Source organism: Lithobates pipiens, unplaced genomic scaffold, assembly GCF_037356315.1.
Source record: "Lithobates pipiens isolate NorthernLeopardFrog02 unplaced genomic scaffold, aLitPip1_a1.2 Scaffold_13, whole genome shotgun sequence".
Lineage (NCBI taxonomy): Eukaryota > Metazoa > Chordata > Amphibia > Anura > Ranidae > Lithobates > Lithobates pipiens.
Window position 1 is genome coordinate 361,602,499 of NW_027507718.1, and position 22,764 is coordinate 361,625,262.

Sequence of the window (22,764 nt, forward strand, 5' to 3'; positions counted from 1 at the left end):
GTCATTAAAATCAGTGCTCCCGCCAAAACGGCCGTTTTTAAAACTTTTTTTTGCATTGACCCATGTCCCCTGAGGCAGGAGTCAGGTCCCCAAACCCTTTTTAGGACAGTATCTTGCATATTAGCCGTTAAAATTAGCACTTTCCATTTCGAACGTTCGAGTCCCATAGACTTCAATGGGGTTCTAACGTTCATAACGAACGCGGGGGTCGTTCGCAAGTTCTGGTGCGAACCGAACCGGGGGGTGTTCGGCTCATCCCTATTTATGAGATGAGGAGAAATAAGCCAGAAATGTGTTTTGTGAGAACTCTGTGAGTGAATATGAGCAGCAAAGCAACTTCGTTCGTTCTTCTAGCATTATAAAGAAGATGCGCCGCATTTAAACGAGCACAGAATTTGCAGCATGACGAATGTGCTACTTCCAATACGGCTTGGAGTTTTAAAAGACCGAGCACTTCCGTCTCGTACTTGCTTCAGAGCATGCGTCGTTTTTGGTCTGTCGGAACAGCATACAGACGAGCGGAATTCTACATCGGAACTGGGTCCGGCGGAGTTCCGGCGGAAAAATTTGAAGCATGTTCCATTTTCTAAAGTCCGTCAGACTTTTGCGAATCAAAAGTCCGTTGCAGCCCACACACGATCGAGTAGTCTGACGGAATCATTCCGTCGGACTTTGGATGTTGAAAAGTCCGCTCGTGTGTACGCGGCATAATAAATATTTATTTTGTATAGTCCATGATATGTCATACAAACATTTTGGGCATGAACCTCTAAAATGCTCTGGGCATACAGCCTCCACACAATAAATCATGGACTAATATTTCATAATAATTTACAATTTACAATTATGAATAATTTATTATTTAGGCGTTTTAATCTATTTTTTATTTATTATTTAGTTACCATGGTTATCTTGGCCATTTTGGATTCAACCACAGCAAGAAACGTATATACATGCATACTGTTCTTTGTGTCTTATGTGAATGTTTTTTGGATTGTAAATTATTATGAAATATTAGTCCATGATTCATTGTGTGGAGTTTGTATGCCCAGAGCATTTTAGAGGTTGATTCCCAAAATGTTTGTATGACATATCATGGACTATACAAAATAAATATTTATTATAGTCACTTGACTTATTTTCTTACTGATGTGTGCTTCATTTAAAGTCCCAATTCTGTTCTCTCCTCTCATATACTTTACATTGTAGCAAAGTGTAATTTCTTCAGTGTTGTCCCATGAAAAGATACCTGTATAATATCATTTTTACAAAAATGTGCATGTGATCCTCAGAAGCCAGTGGATGAATGACGCTTGATGGTTGGTATGACTACGCATTTCAGAGTGACCTCCTTCTTCAGGTCCATTATGTGGTCTTATAGCAGCATCAAGCATCATTCATCAGCTAGCTTCTGAGGATCACGTGCACGTGTCCTTGTGTGGAGTCTCTCTGCTTTCCAGGATCTTCGCTGAGAGCGGGTGGCCCTTGTGAAGTTTGATGGCGGCTACTCGTGGACTATTCAGACAGAGACTGTCAGTTCACTTCACAGCCATTAGGTGTCCACAGCAGAGTCCGTCCTTACATACAGACTGTGTGCCACCAAATGCAGCCTGTGTCCCCTAAATGCAGCCTTGTATGTGTCCCCCAAATGCAGCCTTGCCTGTTTCCACCAAATGCAGCCTTGCCTGTTTCCACCAAATGCAGCCTTGCCTGTGTCACCAAATGCAGCCATGCCTGTGTCCATCAAATGTAGCCATGCCTATGTCCACCAAATGCAGCCATGCCTATGACCACCAAATGCAGCCATGCCTATATCCACCAAATGCAGCCATGCCCGTGTTCCCCAAATGCAGCCATGACTGTGTCCCCCAAATACAGCCTTGCCTGTGTCCCCCAAATGCAGCCTTGCCTGTGTCCCCCAAATGCCTGTGTCCACCAAATGCAGCCATGCCTGTGTCCCCCAAATGCAGCCTTGCCTGTGTCCCCCAAATGCCTATGTCCCCCAAATGCAGCCTTGCCTGTGTCCACCAAATGCCTGGGTCTACCAAATGCATCCTTGCCTGTGTCCACCAAATGCAGCCTTGCCTGTGCCCACCAAATGCATCCATGCCTGTGTCCCCCAAATGCCTGTATTCCCCAAATGTAGCCTTGCCTGTGTCCACCAAATGCAGCCTTGCCTGTGTCCCCCAAATGCAGCCTTGCCTGTGTCCATCAAATGCAGCCTTGCCTGTGTCCATCAAATTCAACCTTGCCTGTGTCCCCCAAATGCCGGTGTCCACCAAATGCAGCCTTGACTGTGTCCCCCAAATGCAGCCTTGCCTGTGTCCCCCAAATGCAGCCTTGCCTGTGTCCCCCAAATGCAGCCTTACCTGTGTCCAACAAATGCAGCTATGCCTGTGTCCCCCACAGTGGTACTTACCTCGCTGTGTGTTGTCCTCTCTAGTGGTGTCTCCTTCCACAGCGGCGATGGAGAGGTCAGTCCTTTCATACTTCCTGTTTCCTCTCTCCCGGGCACAATGGGAGAAAGAAAACAGGAAGTGACATCAAACTGAGATGTCAATCAAACCGTCCGGCCGTATTAATAGATACTACAGGCGCCGAGCGGAAGCTACTTGGAGCTTCAGAAAGACATTTTTTTGACTGCCTGGAGGGGGGGGGGGGGGGCGGCGCCCATGCGCCCCCCCATGGACGGGATGCCACTGCTGTCACTAGAGCAGTACAGTGTAGTGCTCTGAGGAGGTGATCCGGATTTTTTTACACTGTGATTGTTTCAGTGATGATCTGTCAGGGAATCTGCGTGAGATGTCTCGTGCATAGATGTGCCCATGCGATTGTTATTTCCTGAATAGTTAATAGGCACATGCCTGAGTGTAGGAAATCACACACACAACCGCAAACGTACACAGATGCACACAGGCACAATCCCTGTTGGTGTCAGTCGGGCTATTTAAAGGGAGCTCATTCCCATATCCTTTGCTGACTGATCTTCAGCTGTGCCCTGTATCCTGATTGATCATGCATGTTCTCCCTGTTACCGACCTGGCGTGTTCTTGACCTGATCCTGGATTCTACTTCTGTCTTGTCGTTTACCCTTGACCTAGCTCTGTTCCTGACTTTGCTCATGACTTGGTACCTTGCTGCCCGCCTGTTGATGACCCCGGCTATTCCTGAGATGCTGCTTCTGCCTCTGATCCTGGCTCCCGGTACTACTTGTTTGCCCAGGTGTCTGCTGCACCAGCTCTGCATACCACTATATTTTCCAGCCTCCAGATTCCTGACAAGCTGCCTATCCAGAACCCTCAGCATAAGCAGAGTGTCTTTTTAGTCTGGACCAGTCCTCCGAACACTATTGCTGTTCCTGCTCCTCTGGTTCCACAGTCTCCTTGGAGTCACATTCTCTGCTACAGGTTCTGAAATCAACACCCAAAGGCACTCGTGTCTCTCCTGTCCCTCAGTGGGGCCAGGGCGGGAGATATAAGTCAATTCAGTCTCCTATCAGGTACGTGGCACGATCATTGTAATAAGCAATTGGTAAGACTGTTTAAAGGTTTACTACTGTGATGCTGCAATTGGTCACAGCCATCACATGGTACAGGGCCACTGTGATTGGCCCTGGTACCATGTGATTGCTATGACCAATCACAGAGGTCACACAGTAGTAAGCAATGACAGCTTTGTTTACTACTGTAACTGTGATTGGCCACAGCGGTCACATGGTACCAGGGCTGATCATAGAGGCCCGGTACAATGACCAGTGATCCAGCAGACACAGCGGTCACAGATTCCACCACTGCATGCTCTAGAGAGTGTGCATGGGTGGCCAGTGCGGGTGGATGTACAGCTACATCCACTCGGATTAGCACTGCTCTCATCTGGATTTATATATAAAATGGCCAGACAGGAGGCAGTTAACATGCCAATACAAAAAATGGCTGTCATGACCATTATGAATAAAAATTTTAGCAGACATGTGCCCTTGAGGAAGATGAGTTGGGAAAGGGTGCATTAGCAGCATTTGCAGGCAAGTGGTTGCTCTGCACCTTGGGGGTTTAAAAATAGAAATGGTTGACCATAAATCTCCTGCCATTCTTTTAGAGTGGACAGTAGAAGACATGCCGCTATCTCAATATAGTGTCTCACCAAGCAACCCAGATCCTCTTGATTTTGATGTTTCCCTTGAAGTTTTAGACCAGCTGGGAGACCACATCATGTATACTTAAATTTCTAATTTACTGAGGTCTGCAATTCTGTATGGAACTGTTTATAAAGGTGAAGGGAAGTGCTGACAAATCAAATAATTAATCGTCTGTGGCACCTGAAATGCCCTGAATACCAGGAATAAAGAATAATTGATTGTGTGAAGGTGCACTGACTCTGTGTAAAAAGTAGGAATTTCCAATGAACACTACAAAAAAATGTAAAACTTAGCATGTGGGAAAAAGGGAGTGTTTATATACAGTATATAGGCTAAAAAGCACAATAAATCTTGCTGCCCAATGTGAACACATTTTAAGCAATTAAAAAGTTGTGTTGATGAAAATGAAAATGACCTGTAACCCATGACGCCATACAAAATATCTAATACCTGTGTGTACACAATAAATGAGTAAAAAAACTATGCAACTGAACACAATGTCTATATGATCTGGAATCAAAATGACCAGCAAAAGTGTAAACATATAAACAGTAGGGATGAGCTTCGTGTTCGAGTCGAACGCATGTTCGACTCGAACATCGGTCGTTCGTGCGTTCGCCGAATTCCGAACGTTTGGGCCGTTCGCGGCAAAATTCATGTGGCCCACAATGCACTGCGATGGCGCAATGCATTGCTGTCTCACGATTGGCCAAGCATGCACTGTGACCCCGCATGCTTGGCCAATCGCAGCGCCAGTAGCGAGGAGAGCAATGGTTGGCCACAGGCATCCTGCCTGTGGCCAATCATAGCTCAGACTGTGTAGTGCACGCCCCACACTATATAAAGCTGCCTTTCAGGCGGCCTCGTGTAGTGTTTGTTAGCATCTGAAGCAGTGGGTGTTCTGTGTACCTTCAACACAGTTACACACCAATCGTTTTTGGCTGATTTACTATTTTGCTCTTGTGTAGTGGTTACTGTCTGTGCCCTGACCGCAGTATACACCACTATATTCACCTCACCTATATAGCTAGTGATCTAGCTTTAATAATAGAGCTTGCAGTCAGTAGTGTTAGTGCGTGCTGTCTGCGTGCTCTGTACCCAGTACATACCACTATATACACCTACAAAGCTGTTCTCTATTTGAGCCCGATTGTCATTTGCTGGAGTTATTGGAAGTTGTGTGTGCCTCCAGCACAGCACAGTATACATCTGTATATACCCCTTTAACTCTGCTGTTTTCTTGTTATTGTCTGCGTGCCCTGACCGCAGTATACACCGTGATATTCACCTCACCTATATAGCTAGTGGTCCATCTTTAACAATAGAGCTTGCAGTCAGCAGTGTCACTCAGGAGATAGTGCGTGCTGTGTGCCTGCTCTGTACCCAGTACATACCGCTATTATCCACCTACATAGCTGTTCTCTATTTGGGCCCGATTGACATCTGCTGGAGTTATTGGAAGTTGTGTGTGCTTCCAGCACAGCACAGTATACATCTGTATATACCCCTTTAACTCTGCTGTTTTCTTGTTATTGTCTGCGTGCCCTGACCGCAGTATACACCGTGATATTCACCTCACCTATATAGCTAGTGGTCCATCTTTAACAATAGAGCTTGCAGTCAGCAGTGTCACTCAGGAGATAGTGCGTGCTGTGTGCCTGCTCTGTACCCAGTACATACCGCTATTATCCACCTACATAGCTGTTCTCTATTTGGGCCCGATTGGCATCTGCCGGAGTTATTGGAAGTTGTGTGTGCTTCCAGCACAGCACAGTATACATCTGTATATACCCCTTTAACTCTGCTGTTCTATAAAAAAGGCATCTGCAGGAGTTAGTGGGTGTTGTGTGCCTCCAGCACAATATAAACTACCCAACTACTGTTTTACCCAACTCCCTTCAGGCCATTACCATGTCTGGAAGGCCAGCAAGGAGAGGCAGACAGGCGCGAGCCGATAAAAGAGGGCAAGCAGGCTCTGTGTCTAGAGACAACAGTGCTGGTCGTGGACGCGGTGCATTGTCATCAGCACGTGGCCATGGGACATGCTTGTCCTTCTTTTCTGCAGCTGGACATGTTGAACCGCAACATGCCAACGACTTGGTAGAGTGGATGACCAAGCCCTCTTCATCCTCCTCATCCTCTCTCACCCAGTCTCAGGGTAGTAGAAAAGCAGCTGCCAACACATCGTCGTCCCTCCTCTCAATGTCATCATCAGTGACTCCTTCCCTAGACCCACCACGTCCTCCTGAGGAGTCTCCTGAACTCTTTGAGCACAGTGTTGGGTACATGCTCCAGGAGGATGCCCAGTGTTTGGTGGGCTCTGATGATGACACTCAGCTAGAGGAAGGCAGTAGCATACAAGCTGCAGCATACTGCCAGGTTTGCTACAGCGATGAAGAGGGAGGGGATGATGAGGGCACTGACTCCACGTGGGTGCCTGGAAGGAGGGAGGAGGAGGAGGAGGAGGAGGAGGAGGAGGCACATGTCCAACGAGGCAGGATGCCCTCCGGGGGCCAGCTTAGGGGCAGCACACCGACTGAATCACACCGCAGAGCTCCGCCTGCGCAAAGCGCTTCCTCTGCGCAGAGCGCTTCCTCTGCGCGTTATCTAAAAGTTCTTTGGTGTGGGCCTTTTTTGAGACGAGTGCATCAGATCGCACCGCTGCTATTTGCAACATATGTCTCAAGCGTATCTCACGTGGCCAAAACATCAGCCGCTTGGGCACCACATGCTTGACCAGACATATGTTGACCTGCCATGCAGCTCGTTGGCAAGCATACCTCAAAGACCCACACCAAAGAACAAAGCGGACCTCTCCTTGCTCCTCATCAGCTGGCATCTCCAACCCCACTAGACCTTCAGTCCTCTCTGAAACCTGCTCTGAGAGGAATGAAGGTGTAGAATTAGGTGTGTCACAGCCAAGTGCTTCCGGGAACTCTGCTAGTGGTACATCCACGTCCGATTATAGCAGACAAATGTCCCTGCCCCAGCTGCTGGACCGGCGGAAGAAATTTACTCCCAGCCATCCACATGCCCAGCGGTTGAATGCTAGCTTGGCTAAATTGCTAGCACTTCAACTGCTGCCTTTTCAGTTGGTAGACTCGGCCCCCTTCCGTGAGTTTGTACAATGTGCGGTTCCTCAGTGGCAGGTCCCCAAACGCCACTTTTTCTCACGGAAGGCAATTCCGGCTCTCTACTGGCATGTGGAAGGCAATGTCCTTGCCTCGCTGGACAGGGCGGTCAGCGGTAAGGTGCATATTACCGCTGACTCATGGTCCAGCAGGCATGGACAGGGACGTTACCTGTCTTTCACGGCCCATTGGGTCACTCTTCTGGCTGCTGGGAAGGATGCAGGACAAGGTGCAGTAGTATTGGAGGTTGTTCCGCCACCACGCCTCCAAAATGCTACTATTGGTTGTGACACACCTCTCTCCTCCACCCCCTCCTCTTCTTCTTCCTCCATGGCCTCTTCCAGTGCTCTGTCCTCAGAACCAGCGGTGCTCCGTAGGCGTTGCAGGGGCTACGCAAGTACGCAGGCAAAACGATGCCATGCCGTGCTTGCGCTGGTTTGTTTGGGGGACAGGAGCCACACTGGGGCGGATGTTTTGTCAGCTCTGCAGGGGCAGGCCGAGAGGTGGTTGACGCCACGCCAGCTTAAGCCAGGAATGGTGGTTTGCGACAATGGCACCAACCTCCTCTCCGCCCTCCGACAGGGACAACTGACCCATGTGCCCTGTGTAGCTCACGTCCTTAACCTGGTGGTGCAGCGGTTCTTGGGCAGGTACCCCGGCTTACAGGATGTCCTGAAACAGGCCAGGAGAGTCTGTGTGCATTTCCGCCGATCATTTAATGCCTGTGCTCGGCTGGCTGAGCTCCAAAAGGAGTTGAACCTGCCCAAGAACCGCCTTATATGTGACATGCCCACCAGATGGAACTCAACATTGGCCATGCTGCAGCGGCTGCACACGCAGCAGAGGGCCATCAATGAGTACCTGTGCGACTACGGCACCAGGACAGGGTCAGGAGAGCTTGGTTTTTTCTCACCACGCCAGTGGGGCATGATCAGGGATGCATGCACTGTCCTGTCACCGTTTGAGGAGGCCACAAGGATGGTGAGCAGTGACAGTGCATGCATCAGTGACACTATACCTCTTGTCCACCTCTTGGAGCATACGCTGTGTGGAATAATGGACAGGGCACTTGAGGCAGAACAGAGGCAGGAAGAGGAGGACTTCCTTGCCTCTCAAGGCCCCCTTTATCCAGACAGTGTTCCTGCTGTGCCACCCATCACACAGGAAGAGGGTGAGGAGGAGGAAGAGGAGGAGGAGGATGATTGTGTCAGCATGGAGGTGGAGGCTGGCACTCAGCATCAGCAGCAGCAGTCTTATAGGGATGATTTACAGTCCCAAGAAACACGTGGACTTGTACGTGGCTGGGAGGAGGTAGCTGCGGATCATGTTGTCCTTAGTGACCCAGAGGACTCCGGACCGAATGCCTCAGCTAACCTACGCTGCATGGCCTCCCTGATCCTGCAAAGCCTGCGGAAGGATCCTCGTATTCTTCGGATCAAGGAGAGGGACCATTACTGGCTGGCCACTCTCCTTGATCCACGGTACAAGCGTAAGGTTGCCGACCTTATCTTGCCATCGCAGAGGGAGCAGAGGATGAGACATCTCCGGGAGGCCTTGCAGAAAGCTCTGTGCAACGTGTTCCCAGAGACTGGGAGGTCACAAACTCCTGGTCCTGGACAACGTGTTGCTGAGGCATCAGTCAGAAGGAGCGGTGGAGAAGGTGGCCGTCTGACTGATGCTTTCAGACAATTTTTTAGTCCGCAGCCCCAAGGTATGATTGGTTCCAGCACCCATCGCCAGCGTCTAATTTACATGGTGCAGGAATACCTAGGGGCAAGGTCAGACTTGGACACCTTTCCCACTGAAAATCCTCTGGCTTACTGGGTCTTGAGGATGGATCACTGGCCAGAGCTTGCACAGTATGCAATTGAGCTACTGGCCTGTCCTGCATCCAGCGTTCTTTCGGAACGCACCTTCAGTGCTGCTGGTGGCTTTGTTACCGATCACAGGGTGCGCCTGTCCACCGAATCAGTTGATCGACTGACCTTCATCAAGATGAATCAGTCTTGGATCACCCACAGCTACCAAGCACCTGAAGCTGATGTAACCGAATAATTTTTTTTGAAATACCACATCCCTTCAAGACTGCCTATGCTGATGCTGAGTGACTGTCCTGTTATGTTGATTGTCTATCCTCTTCCTCCTCCGCTGATATGTTGGAAGAACATTTTTGGTTCTGGGTGATGCCAGCAGCCCAATTTTTCTGCCCCTGTTTAACAGGGGCGTTTAAGTACAATTTTTGATGCAATGCTTTGCAGCAGGGCTAATTCCTGCAAAAAAACTAGAGTGTATGGCAGAGGTTGCAGTGTGATGGCACCAGTGCCTAAGGCCCAATTTTTCTGCCCCTGTTTAACAGGGGCGTTTAAGTACAATTTTTGATGCAATGCTTTGCAGCAGGGCTAATTCCTGCAAAAAAACTAGAGTGTATGGCAGAGGTTGCAGTGTGATGGCACCAGTGCCTAAGGCCCAATTTTTCTGCCCCTGTTCAAAAGGGGCGTTTAAGTACAATTTTTGATGCAATGCTTTGCAGCAGGGCTAATTCCTGCAAAAAAACTAGAGTGTATGGCAGAGGTTGCAGTGTGATGGCACCAGTGCCTAAGGCCCAATTTTTCTGCCCCTGTTTAACAGGGGCGTTTAAGTACAATTTTTGATGCAATGCTTTGCAGCAGGGCTAATTCCTGCAATAAAACTAGAGTGTATGGCAGAGGTTGCAGTGTGATGGCACCAGTGCCTAAGGCCCAATTTTTCTGCAGGGACATGTAATTACAATTCTTGATATAATATTTCACAGGAGGGCCCCTTCCTGTGCCCACCCAGAGTAACTGTGAGGACTTATAGTGTTGTCGCACCAGCACCACAACCACCAAAGGTCAATTTTTCTACCACTGTTCAACAATGGCATGTAATTACAATTCTTGATATAATCGTTCACAGCAGGGCGCTCCAGCGCCCACCAAGAGTCACTTTGAGGGCTTACAATGTTGTTGCAAAACCAACACCTTGTTCCGCCATTTCTGCAGAGCATATAGGGCAGGCCCCTACTTTCAAACATCCAACTTACAAACATCTCCTACTTGCAAACGGAAGGAGACAACAGCAAGTGAGATGAAAAAAGATGGACGACAAAACAAATTATACAGGGGTGATAACCCTTCCCTATGTTTTCCAAAAAGCTTAAAAATAGTTTTTTTGACTGGAGCTACACTTTAAAAATGTACCAGTTGAAAATTACAAACAGATTCAACTTAACACAACAAACCTACACAGTCCCAGTCTTGTTTGCACCGCCTGTATACTGCTGTTCTGAGTATATAGGGCCTGGGGGCCACACGCATTTCCTTTTTTTAATATGGGTACAGGGTTCCCCTTAATATGCGTACAAGACCCAAATAGGCTGGTAATGGGCAGGGAGGGCTACCCATGCCATTTTTCTGAATGATTTTCAACCATATTGCAGGAACCAGATATAACATTAAAACCGCAAGCAGTTTTAAATGGTGTTATTTCCGCTTAATGTCATTTTGTGCAGGGACTGTTCTAAACACGGGAAACACGTGGCACTTCACAGGCATACTACAGACACCCACCAGGCACCATATTTAAAGGAATATTTCACTTTTTTTTTTTCACTTTAATCGTCATTAAAATCAGTACTCCCACCAAAACGGTAGTTTTTAAAACTTTTTTTTGCAGTGACCCATGTCCCCTGAGGCAGGAGGCAGGTCGCCAAACCCTTTTTAGGACACTATCTTGCATATTAGCCGTTAAAATTAGCACTTTCCAATTCGAACGTTCGAGTCCCATAGACTTCAATGGGGTTCTAACGTTCGTACCGAACGCGGGGGTCGTTCGCAAGTTCTGGTGCGAACCGAACCGGGGGGTGTTCGGCTCATCCCTAATAAACAGTCTCACTTTTCTGAAAAGGCTGAATTGAGAACAGGGGTCCCAAATTTAACAAATGCAGATCCCAAGGTGTATAGGCACTTGAGTATGAAGATACCACCGTGCTCAAAAGTAATAAAATTGACTGCTTACCAGACCCACAATGGTCCCCCAGTGCGTGTGCCGATCCATAACGTATGGATGCAAGCCTTTCTCTACCAAATTGTGGAGATTCATCAAAGGACACCAGCTTCCAGCAGACCCGGATGAATTGATAAGTGTGAATGCTCATCTGCGGTTCATGGAATGGGTTCCTCTGTACTGTCTTACGAGGGCTCCAATCGCAGGTGATGTCTCCTTAGGGGAAATGGGTTGGAAGAAGCCAGTTGTAATGTCAAAGAGCACAGACCACACTGCCGGAGTCCGTACTATTATAATTTTTGTAAGATTTTTTGCAAGTGCATTTTAAATAAATAGCTTTTATCAAAATATAATGCACTAATAGTCTTCCTCTTGATTTTTTCATTTTCCATCGTGAGCTGTTAGGGCAGCCATCAGAAATGTTGGGGCCCTCTACACAGCTTCAGGCCTGGGCCCCCTGGGACATGACTACCAACATTCCCCAGGGCTTGCTGACTGGCCATCCTACTGAGTCCTTCGATGCACCCATTTTTATTTTAACACTATCCCCACCTCTGCCCATCACCATCCATCCCTCTCCACAATATATCCCCACCTCCACCCAGCATCATCCATCCCTCTCTATAATATCCCCACTTCCGACCAGCATCATCCATCCCTCTCCACAATATATGCCCACCTCCGCTCAGCATCATCCATCCCTCTCCACAATATATCCCCACCTCCGCTCAGCATCATCCATCCCTCTCCACAATATATCTCCACCTCCACTCAGCATCATCCATCCCTCTCCACAATATATCGTCACCTCCGCCCAGCACCATCCATCCCTCTCCACAATATATCCCCACCTCCGCCCAGCATCATCCATCCATAATATATCCCCACTTCCGACCAGCATCATCCATCCATCTCCACAATATATCCCCACCTCCGCTCATCATCATCTATCCCTCTCCACAATATATCGCCACCTCCGCCCAGCACCATCCATCCCTCTTCACAATATATCCTCACCTCCGCCCAGCATCATCCATCCCTCTCCATAATATAGGCCCACCTCCGCCCAGCATCATCCATCCCTCTCCATAATATCTCCAGGATTCTGGGTGGGGATAGATGATGCTGGGTGGAGGTGGGGATATATTGTGGAGAAGGATGGATGATGCTGGGTGGAGGTGGGGATATATTATGGAAAGGGATGGCTTGTGCTGGGTGGAGGTGGGGATATATTATGGAGAGGGATGGATGGTGCTGGGTGGAGGTGGGGAAATATTATGGAAAGGGTTGGATGGTGCTGAGTGGAGGTGGGGATATATTATGGAGAGGGATGGATGGTGCTGGGTGGAGGTGGAGATATATTAGGGAGACTGGAGGGATGGATGGTGCTGGGTGGGGATGAAGATGATTGAGTTGCAGTATGAAAATGGATGAGGATGACTCTCCACAATGTAACCCTCATCTCCACCTAGAGTCATCCTCATCCATTTTCACACTGCAACTCAATCATGTCAGCCTGTCAGCCAAGTAGAATGAGATTAAATTAAGTCCAGATCGACTACAGCACAGGGGGCACAGCAGCACACACTAACTTCACTTTTTTGACTTACCCTCCATGATGCTCGTATCTTTGTGCATGCACCCGATAGGGCTGGGTTACGTTCACTGCTGATCACACCCCCTGCCCGTGTCTCGGCCAATCATATTGAAAACTAACCTTGGTGCAGCCAGGGAAGGAAGAGGAGCGAGAGCAGGCCGCTATCACCTGCTGGGGCAGAGTCAGAAAGGTGGTGCAGGCTTGCTCGGGCTTGCATTATTATATGATAATCTTTTTTTTGCTATTCTTTATAGCGAGCGAGAAAACCAACGAGGGGGGCAGCTAGTGAAAGTGATAGGAGGCGGAGGATTCTCCTTCTCTATAGCAGGCACAGGCTAACGGCGGCGCAGTCAACAATTATGTTTCATGTGCTGCTGTGTGGGGAGTGGGCCCTGGCCAGTGGGGCCCCTCAGGACGTTCGGGCCCCTTACATGAGTACTGCCTGTACACCCCAGATGGCTGCCCTGCTCGCTCTCATCCTACCCAGTACAGAGAGGAGCCCACCGTGCAGAGGCTGCAGACCGGAAACTGTACCTGTATAGGCAGGCTACCAGCTCAGGGTTATTTGGATCAGCAAGGAAAGACTGAATGACAGATCAAGTAGTGGGAAAGTCATGCACTGTCGGGACTGAGCAGGGGAACCCATGTCTGCATAGTATGTGTTGAAACTGCCTTTTGTCATCTCCATTGAAACCCTGTGTGACACGGCGACAAGGCAGGAGAACAATTGGTAGATAATGGCAGGATCACAGCTATTAGTTCAATAAATTATGCAGCTTTAAAACATGTAAAACTTACTTTTTACATTTTTTTAACAAATTAAATTTTACGTATAAGATGTAGCAGCCATAACCCGTTGCAGGGCGGCCTTGACTGAAAGAGCTTACTGATAACCTTCTCCTGGCCTGCTCCTCCACATCTAGAGGTTCCCAGGGTTGATACCCAATGACTTGTACACTGACACAGACAAAGTCCTTTTTAAAAGGTTTATTTTGCAGTAGAACTTTCACAAACACAGTCTCTTTAGGGAACAGAGGGCACAGGTGAAGAACTCAGGTACCTTGAACTGCAGGTTTAACACAGCCTCAATTTTCACCCAGAGAGTAGCCACTCACAGCTAGGCACTTCAAGGCTGAACAGATCTCTAGCCAGAGAGTATGGCAGTGAGCACATTGACTCAAAACTTGAACAATTAACTGAGAGTATACAGGAACCTTTTTCCAACTGTACCTGGAATGTTTCCCGCTTCCTTTGTGGTACTGGAAAAGTGTGAACTCATCAATGTCCTTCCCAACTCAGTAACCAGGCACTTCTCAGGATGCCACTTGCCGGCCCTCCTCCGAAGAGTCCTCCCTCGGTCACTTCCACAAGCTGTGGTGTCCCTCCAAGTCGAGAGCACACCCGGGACACTTTGAAGCCTCCCTCAGTTACAGTGCCTCAGGCCAGCTGGTTCCGAGACTCGGGAACGGACAGATCCCCACCCCAGACCATACAAGTCTACCAGGGGCCACTGACAGGAACATGTTGTGGGACGTCGAACACCCCGTGACCGGGACCCCTCACGGGGCTACCCCAGTCATGGAACCAGAACAGACCACACGGGTCTCATGAACAACTCCAGAACCCCGAACACGTGACCCACACCGGCTTAAGTACCCCCTCCCAGACTCCTCAGCGGGCCCCAACACTCCCACTGATTGGCTCTGAGAGGGCCAATACCAAAACATCCAACCAGACTTGGTTCTAGCCTGTCATGTGAACCTCACCGCTCACATGACCAGGCAGAACTTCTAAATACAGCCTGGCCAGACTTGTGTTAGGCCTACCTATAATAATTAACCCTCAGAACCTTTATTGTCATGAGGTCAAAAACTAAATTTACAATGCGTGTGACATTTGATCCCCAATGTCATCCGCTACAAAGATATTTTAATGATTGAGTGTATATGAACTTTAAAGTACCTCTGTATATTACTATTTCCCCCACATTTTGTGAGAAAGATTAATTCTTTTTTTTATTAGTATTATTCTAGGGATATTTTTCAATCCATTTTTAAATGTCTTCCATTGAAAGCGATTGCGCTCTGCTGGCTTGAAGTGATAAACAAACCTGATTCATCACTAATAAAATATACAATATCTAATAAAGTTTAGTATCCTCATTTCAGCTAAAAACAGTCTGACAGGTTCAAAAAGAAAAGAGATAATAATTATAGTAATATTTCAATACTAAGGTACGTTTTCATCATAGGAATACTGCTTACATCCTTGTATCCTAGTAATAGTCACCACTACTCTGCTATGCATTTACAGCTTGTGTCATCTTAGTATCGTTTGCAAGATCAGCAAGAACATGAATCATAGATTTAATTAAATGTTTACACATTGTTATAGGTATAAAACAAATTGATTTAAAGATATCTCTGGTCCTTATGCTGTTCTAGTTATTGGATGTTACCAAAAGGAAGAACAATGAATTCCCAAAAGTGGGATATAAAAATAATGTTGCACAATGCTGATCTCACCAGCTCTTATAGAGCTGAAAGGGTAGTATTAATTATTGATGCTGCTAGTGATTGACTGGTTCAATAAACTGAAAGCACACAATATTGTAAATGAATCATTTGCTATACTCTGATAGTATTTCAGTTGGGGCAAACATCCTGTGAAATACTGAAAAGCAACATGAGTTTTCTTCTAAAGTAAACAGATCTATCTTTTTTTTGTAAAATTATTCTGTATAAAATTATTGAAATATCCACATTTAAAAAAAAACATTTTAAAAACTGTGTTGTAACTCTGTTAGTTAAACTTTATTTTGCTTGCAAGTGAATATAGTAAAGAAAAGCTGTTATTTATAAAATGTATAGGTTGCCATTGCTGACTAGTGATGGCCGAACGGTTCGCCCGGCGGTCGTTTCGCGGCGAATTTCCGACTTTCGCCGTCCGCGGGTTCGAACGCCTTTTTCCGTCGTTCGCCCCGGCGGACTTACGTGTTTAATGTATACAAGAACTTTAACCTTTCGTGACACGTTTATCATGTGTTACAGGACAACCAATTGAGACATGACAGCTCATGGACACTTGGACATTCCCCCTAACCTATAAATACACCCGATCCGGTGGCCATTTTACATTCTTTCTTCTGTCACTGTAGGGAAAGGATCCTGTGTGGAGTAGGGACAGAGAAAACGCTAGCTATTTGGTACACAAAAGTTCTTTTCAGGACTGGTATAGGTGTTAGGTCAGCAGCCTGAGTTTCTTTTGTCAGTTTAGATAAAGGGACAGAGCGCTGTATGCTGCTATTTTAGGGACAGCTCAGCCAGATTAGTCTTTCTTCATCATCATCATCATCATCATCATTAGCTGTTACTATCAGGTCCACAAAAGAGCTGTTCCAGCTAATCGTTCCAGCCTACTCTTTTTTGCCAATTTGTATAGGGACAGGCAGGAAGCAGTGTGTCAGGCAGTGAGGATAATTTTAAAGACTTGCTGTTACTATTAGTTCCACAAAGGTTCTTTTCAGGACTGGTATCAGTGGTACGGTAATAGGCTTGTACACGTATAATATTCTTTCTTCCAAATATAGAAAGAATATTATACTTGACTGCTGCCCTTCTGCTGCAGTCTGCTAATCATTCACAACTCACTTGTTCCACAAAGCTCTTTATCAGGACTGGTAACTTGGTCTGTCTAGGGTGCTACGGTACATAGGCTTGGGTGCGGTACAGTCTGCTGTTCTGTAAGGACCGCTATCGGTCCACAATACATAGGGTTGCCGTGCACTACTGCTGACCGCTGCCCTATACTGCAGCAGTCCTTCATTGGTATAGGGACTGACGTACAGTCTGCTAATCACTAACACACAACCTGCTTGGTCCACAAAAGTTCTTATAAGGACTGGTAACTTGGTATAGGGTGCTACGGTACATAGGCCTGAGTGCGTTACAGTCTGCTGTTCTGTAAGGACCGCTATCGGTCCACAATACATAGGGTTGCCGTGCACTACTGCTGACCGCTGCCCTATACTGCAGCAGTCCTTCAGCGGTATAGGGACTGACGCACAGTCTGCTAAACACTAACACACAACCTGCTTGGTCCACAAAAGTTTTTATAAGGACTGGTAACTTGGTATAGGGTGCTACGGTACATAGGCCTGAGTGCAGTACAGTCTGCTGTTCTGTAAGGACCGCTATCGGTCCACAATACATAGGGTTGCCGTGCACTACTGCTGACCGCTGCCCTATACTGCAGCAGTCCTTCATTGGTATAGGGACTGACGTACAGTCTGCTAATCACTAACACACAACCTGCTTGGTCCACAAAAGTTCTTATAAGGACTGGTAACTTGGTATAGGGTGCTACGGTACATAGGCCTGAGTGCGTTACAGTCTGCTGTTCTGTAAGGACCGCTATCGGTCCACAATACATAGGGTTGACGTGCACCACTGCTGACCGCTGCCCTATACTGCAGCAGTCCTTCAGCGGTATAGGGACTGACGTACAGTCTGCTAAACACTAATACACAACCTGCTTGGTCCACAAAAGTTCTTATAAGGACTGGTAACTTGGTATAGGGTGCTACGGTACATAGGCTTGAGTGCGGTACAGTCTGCTGTTCTGTAAGGACCGCTATCGGTCCACAATAGATAGGGTTGACGTGCACCACTGCTGACCGCTGCCCTATACTGCAGCAGTCCTTCAGCGGTATAGGGACTGACGCACAGTCTGCTAAACACTAACACACAACCTGCTTGGTCCACAAAAGTTTTTATAAGGACTGGTAACTTGGTATAGGGTGCTACGGTACATAGGCCTGAGTGCGTTACAGTCTGCTGTTCTGTAAGGACCGCTATCGGTCCACAATACATAGGGTTGCCGTGCACTACTGCTGACCGCTGCCCTATACTGCAGCAGTCCTTCATTGGTATAGGGACTGACGTACAGTCTGCTAATCACTAACACACAACCTGCTTGGTCCACAAAAGTTCTTATAAGGACTGGTAACTTGGTATAGGGTGCTACGGTACATAGGCCTGAGTGCGTTACAGTCTGCTGTTCTGTAAGGACCGCTATCGGTCCACAATACATAGGGTTGACGTGCACCACTGCTGACCGCTGCCCTATACTGCAGCAGTCCTTCAGCGGTATAGGGACTGACGTACAGTCTGCTAAACACTAATACACAACCTGCTTGGTCCACAAAAGTTCTTATAAGGACTGGTAACTTGGTATAGGGTGCTACGGTACATAGGCTTGAGTGCGGTACAGTCTGCTGTTCTGTAAGGACCGCTATCGGTCCACAATACATAGGGTTGCCGTGCACTACTGCTGACCGCTGCCCTATACTGCAGCAGTCCTTCATTGGTATAGGGACTGACGTACAGTCTGCTAATCACTAACACACAACCTGCTTGTTCCACAAAAGTTCTTATAAGGACTGGTAACTTGGTATAGGGTGCTACGGTACATAGGCTTGAGTGCGGTACAGTCTGCTGTTCTGTAAGGACCGCTATCGGTCCACAATAGATAGGGTTGACGTGCACCACTGCTGACCGCTGCCCTATACTGCAGCAGTCCTTCAGCGGTATAGGGACTGACGTACAGTCTGCTAAACACTAATACACAACCTGCTTGGTCCACAAAAGTTCTTATAAGGACTGGTAACTTGGTATAGGGTGCTACGGTACATAGGCTTGAGTGCGGTACAGTCTGCTGTTCTGTAAGGACCGCTATCGGTCCACAATAGATAGGGTTGACGTGCACCACTGCTGACCGCTGCCCTATACTGCAGCAGTCCTTCAGCGGTATAGGGACTGACGTACAGTCTGCTAAACACTAATACACAACCTGCTTGGTCCACAAAAGTTCTTATAAGGACTGGTAACTTGGTATAGGGTGCTACGGTACATAGGCTTGAGTGCGGTACAGTCTGCTGTTCTGTAAGGACCGCTATAGGTCCACAATAGATAGGGTTGACGTGCACCACTGCTGACCGCTCACCTATACTGCAGCAGTCCTTCAGCGGTATAGGGACTAAGAGTTTTGTCACAGGGTCATTTAAAAAATGACATGCAGAGGAAGAGGCAGGCCCTTCCGCAGGGGTGGTAGGGGTAGGGCAGGAGCAACAGGCTTGAGCCAAAGTGGGAAGTTGCAGAAGGTGCGTTCAATTACTTTAAAGGATGCACCAGACTTGGTTGAGTGGCTCGCTCAGCCTTACTCTTCTGCACCCTCCTCATCCTCTCGATCTGCACCCTCTTCTTCACTCTCTGCTATGTGCACCCCCAAAGACACTACCACCAACAACACGACCACCACCACCACCACCACATACCTTCCGCTTGAGTCACTGGAATTATTTTCCGATCCATATCAAGAGGACATTTCTGATGCGCAGCCACTCTTGGTATTGGATCAGGAAGAGGAGGTAGCAACAAGCGCTACTCAGCAGTCTGACGCCAGTACCCAGATCAGCCCAAGGAGGAGGTTGGTCCCCGGTGTTGCTGCCTACTCTACTTATAGCGGTGGGGAAGGTGACGTTGATGATGACGTGTCTAGTGATGTCACGTGGGTGCCCACAAGAGAGGAAGAGGAGGGGAGTTCAGAGGGAGATATGGACCAGCAGATAGGGAGGAGAAGCAGCAATGACTTACATTGCACAGCAGGGACAAAGCAGACTGCAAATGTATCAGGAGCGAGTCATCGACCATGTACGGTCACATCTGGCGCTCCCAGGACACCGGCACATGGCTCCGCAGTGTGGGCTTTTTTTAACGTGTCCGCTGCTGACAATAGCGTTGCCATCTGCAATCTTTGCAGTCAACGCGTTAGTCGCGGTAAGCCCAATACTCACCTAGGGACGACCGCCTTAAGAAGGCACATGAGCAGCCATCACCGAGCCCAGTGGGAGCAACGGAACACACAAAGCCACACTGCAGGCTCTCACCGTCCAGCCTCGTCTTCTACTTCTCCTTCTCCTCTCTCCTCACAATTGTCCTCCACTCCACCTTCCATCACGCCAAGCTCACATTTTTCTGCAAAAAGGCAGGCTTCCGTGGGCCTAATGTTTGAGCGTAAAAAAATGATGACGCCGGATAACCCTCTTGCCCAACGGTTGGCGGCTGGCTTGTCAGAACTCATAGCCCGCCAACTACTGCCATATAAACTGGTGGACTCGGAGGCCTTTCGCAAATTTGTGGCCATTGGAACACCACAATGGAAGGTCCCAGGAAGGAAGTATTTCTCAGAGAAGGGCATCCCAGAGCTATATGGCCATGTTCAGCGGCAAGTGAATGTATCTCTGGCACACAGTGTCGGTGCCAAGATACATCTGACCACAGACACGTGGTCTAGCAAACACGGGCAGGGAAGGTATATCAGTTTTACTGCCCACTGGGTGAACCTTCTGACGGCCGTCAAGCATGTAACCCGTGGCACCCGTGTAGATTTGGTTTTACCGCCACGGATTGCATGCAGGCCTGACTCTTCTTCTCCTCCTCCTACTCCATCCTCCTCCCTCTCCTCCTCAGCTGCCTCCTCCTTTTCCGCTGCTAGCGTCTCTTCCACTGCACCGCCCAAGCTCCCCAGAACCTATTCCACATGCCAGGTGAGACGTTGCCATGCCGTGCTGCGTCTGTTGTGCCTGGAAGCAAAGAGCCACACTGGCCCGGCACTCCTTTCAGCTTTGCGTTCACAGGCAGATGAGTGGCTAACACCGCTCAATTTGACAGTTGGTAAAGTGGTGTGTGACAACGGTGCCAATCTGCTTAGCGCATTGAAACAGGGCAAAATCACGCACGTGCCGTGCATGGCACACGTCTTAAACTTGGTCGTGCAGCGATTCCTTGTCAAATACCCTGGGGTCCAGGACATCTTGCGGCAGGCAAGGAAAATCTCGGCCCATTTCAGAAGATCTTACACGGCCATGGCTCGCCTTGCTGACATTCAGCGGCGACACCATCTGCCGGTCAGACGTCTTATTTGCGATTGCCCGACGCGATGGAACTCAACCTTCTATATGCTTGATAGGCTGCTCCAGCAGAAACGTGCAGTTAACGTCTACCTGTATGAACTCTGCGAAAGAAACGGTTCTGGGGAGCTGGGTTTTTTTTCACCGCGCCAGTGGCTGCTCATGCGCGACACATGCAGACTTCTGCGGCCATTTGAGGAGATCACCAAACTGGTCAGTCGCAGCCATGGCGCCATCAGTGACATGGTACCTTATGCCTTCTTTCTGGAGCGTGCATTGCGTCGTGTCATTGATCAGGCTGTGGAGGAGCAGGAGCGGGAAGATGAGGAAGTCGCAATGCTGGATGAATTCCCAGGGGGGGCTACTCTATCTGAGACAAGTCAACAACAGGAGTCTGATGAGGAGTCAGAGGAGGATGGTGCCGGGGCGGATGAGCAGGAGCAAGAAGAGCATGCTTTAAACCTTTCTGGGATCCCTGTTGTGCGAGGATGGGGAGAGGAGAATGAAGAGGACGACATTATCCTGGATGATGAGCAGGAGCCAGGCCACCACACCGCTTCCACTTTAGTGCAAATGGGGGCCTTCATGCTCCAGTGTTTTAATAGGGACCCCCGTATAAAAAGCATGAGGGTCAAGGACCAGTACTGGGTGGCAACGTACTTAGACCCCCGGTACAAACACAAAATGGCGGAAATGTTACCGCCGTCGCAGAGGGCTGTCAGAATGCAGCACTTCCAGGCCTTGCTTCGAGAAATGCTGCATTCTGCTTTTGCGTGCGCTGGCAGAGGAGCAATTCCCACTCCCAGAGAAGGATTTGCGGGTACCAATCCAACAGCGCCTGCAAGAAGAGGCCGGTTTGAAGATGTGTTGGTGACTTCGGATATGAGGTCATTCTTTCAGCCGACCCATCGACAGGTGTCATCCGGATCCAGCATCAGGGAACGCCTAGACCGTCAGGTGTCCGACTACATTGGGTTAACGGCCGATGTGGACGCTCTGAGGAGTGATGAACCCCTAGACTACTGGGTGGGCAGGCTTGACCTCTGGCCAGAGCTTGCCCAATTTGCAATCGAACTGTTGGCTTGCCCCTCATCCAGTGTCCTGTCCGAAAGGACGTTCAGCGCAGCAGGGGGGATTGTGACCGATAAGCGTACTCGCCTAGCTCACCACAGTGTTAACTACCTCACATTTCTAAAAATGAATGAGGCATGGATCTCGGAGGAATTCAACACATGTGATCAGTAGACCATGTATATGTCTATAAACAATTTTTGGAATCAAGCACACAGACCTTCTTAATTCATTTGGCTCACTTCCCTGACCCAAAAAAGCACACCGTACTATATGCCCCTACCCTCCTCTTTGAAGAGGTTGAGCGGTGTCATATTTCTACTGGGGCTGCTTATTATGAGGGGTTCCCACCATCCCTGTGCTGTGCTGACTTCCTCCTGGGTGTTCTTATTATGAGGGGCTCCCACCATCCCTGTGCTGTGCTGACTTCCTCCTGGGGGTTCTTATTATGAGGGGATCACACCATCCCTGTGCTGTGCTGACTTCCTCCTGGGGCTGCTTACGGTGCTGCTGTCAGCGCTGTATGTCACGGAGCTGCTGTCAGCGCTGTATGTCACGGAGCTGCTGTCAGCGCTGTATGTCACGGAGCTGCTGTCAGCGCTGTATGTCACGGAGCTGCTGTCAGCGCTGTATGTCACGGAGCTGCTGTCAGCGCTGTATGTCACGGAGCTGCTGTCAGCGCTGTATGTCACGGAGCTGCTGTCAGCGCTGTATGTCACGGAGCTGCTGTCAGCGCTGTATGTCACGGAGCTGCTGTCAGCGCTGTATGTCACGGAGCTGCTGTCAGCGCTGTATGTCACGGAGCTGCTGTCAGCGCTGTATGTCACGGAGCTGCTGT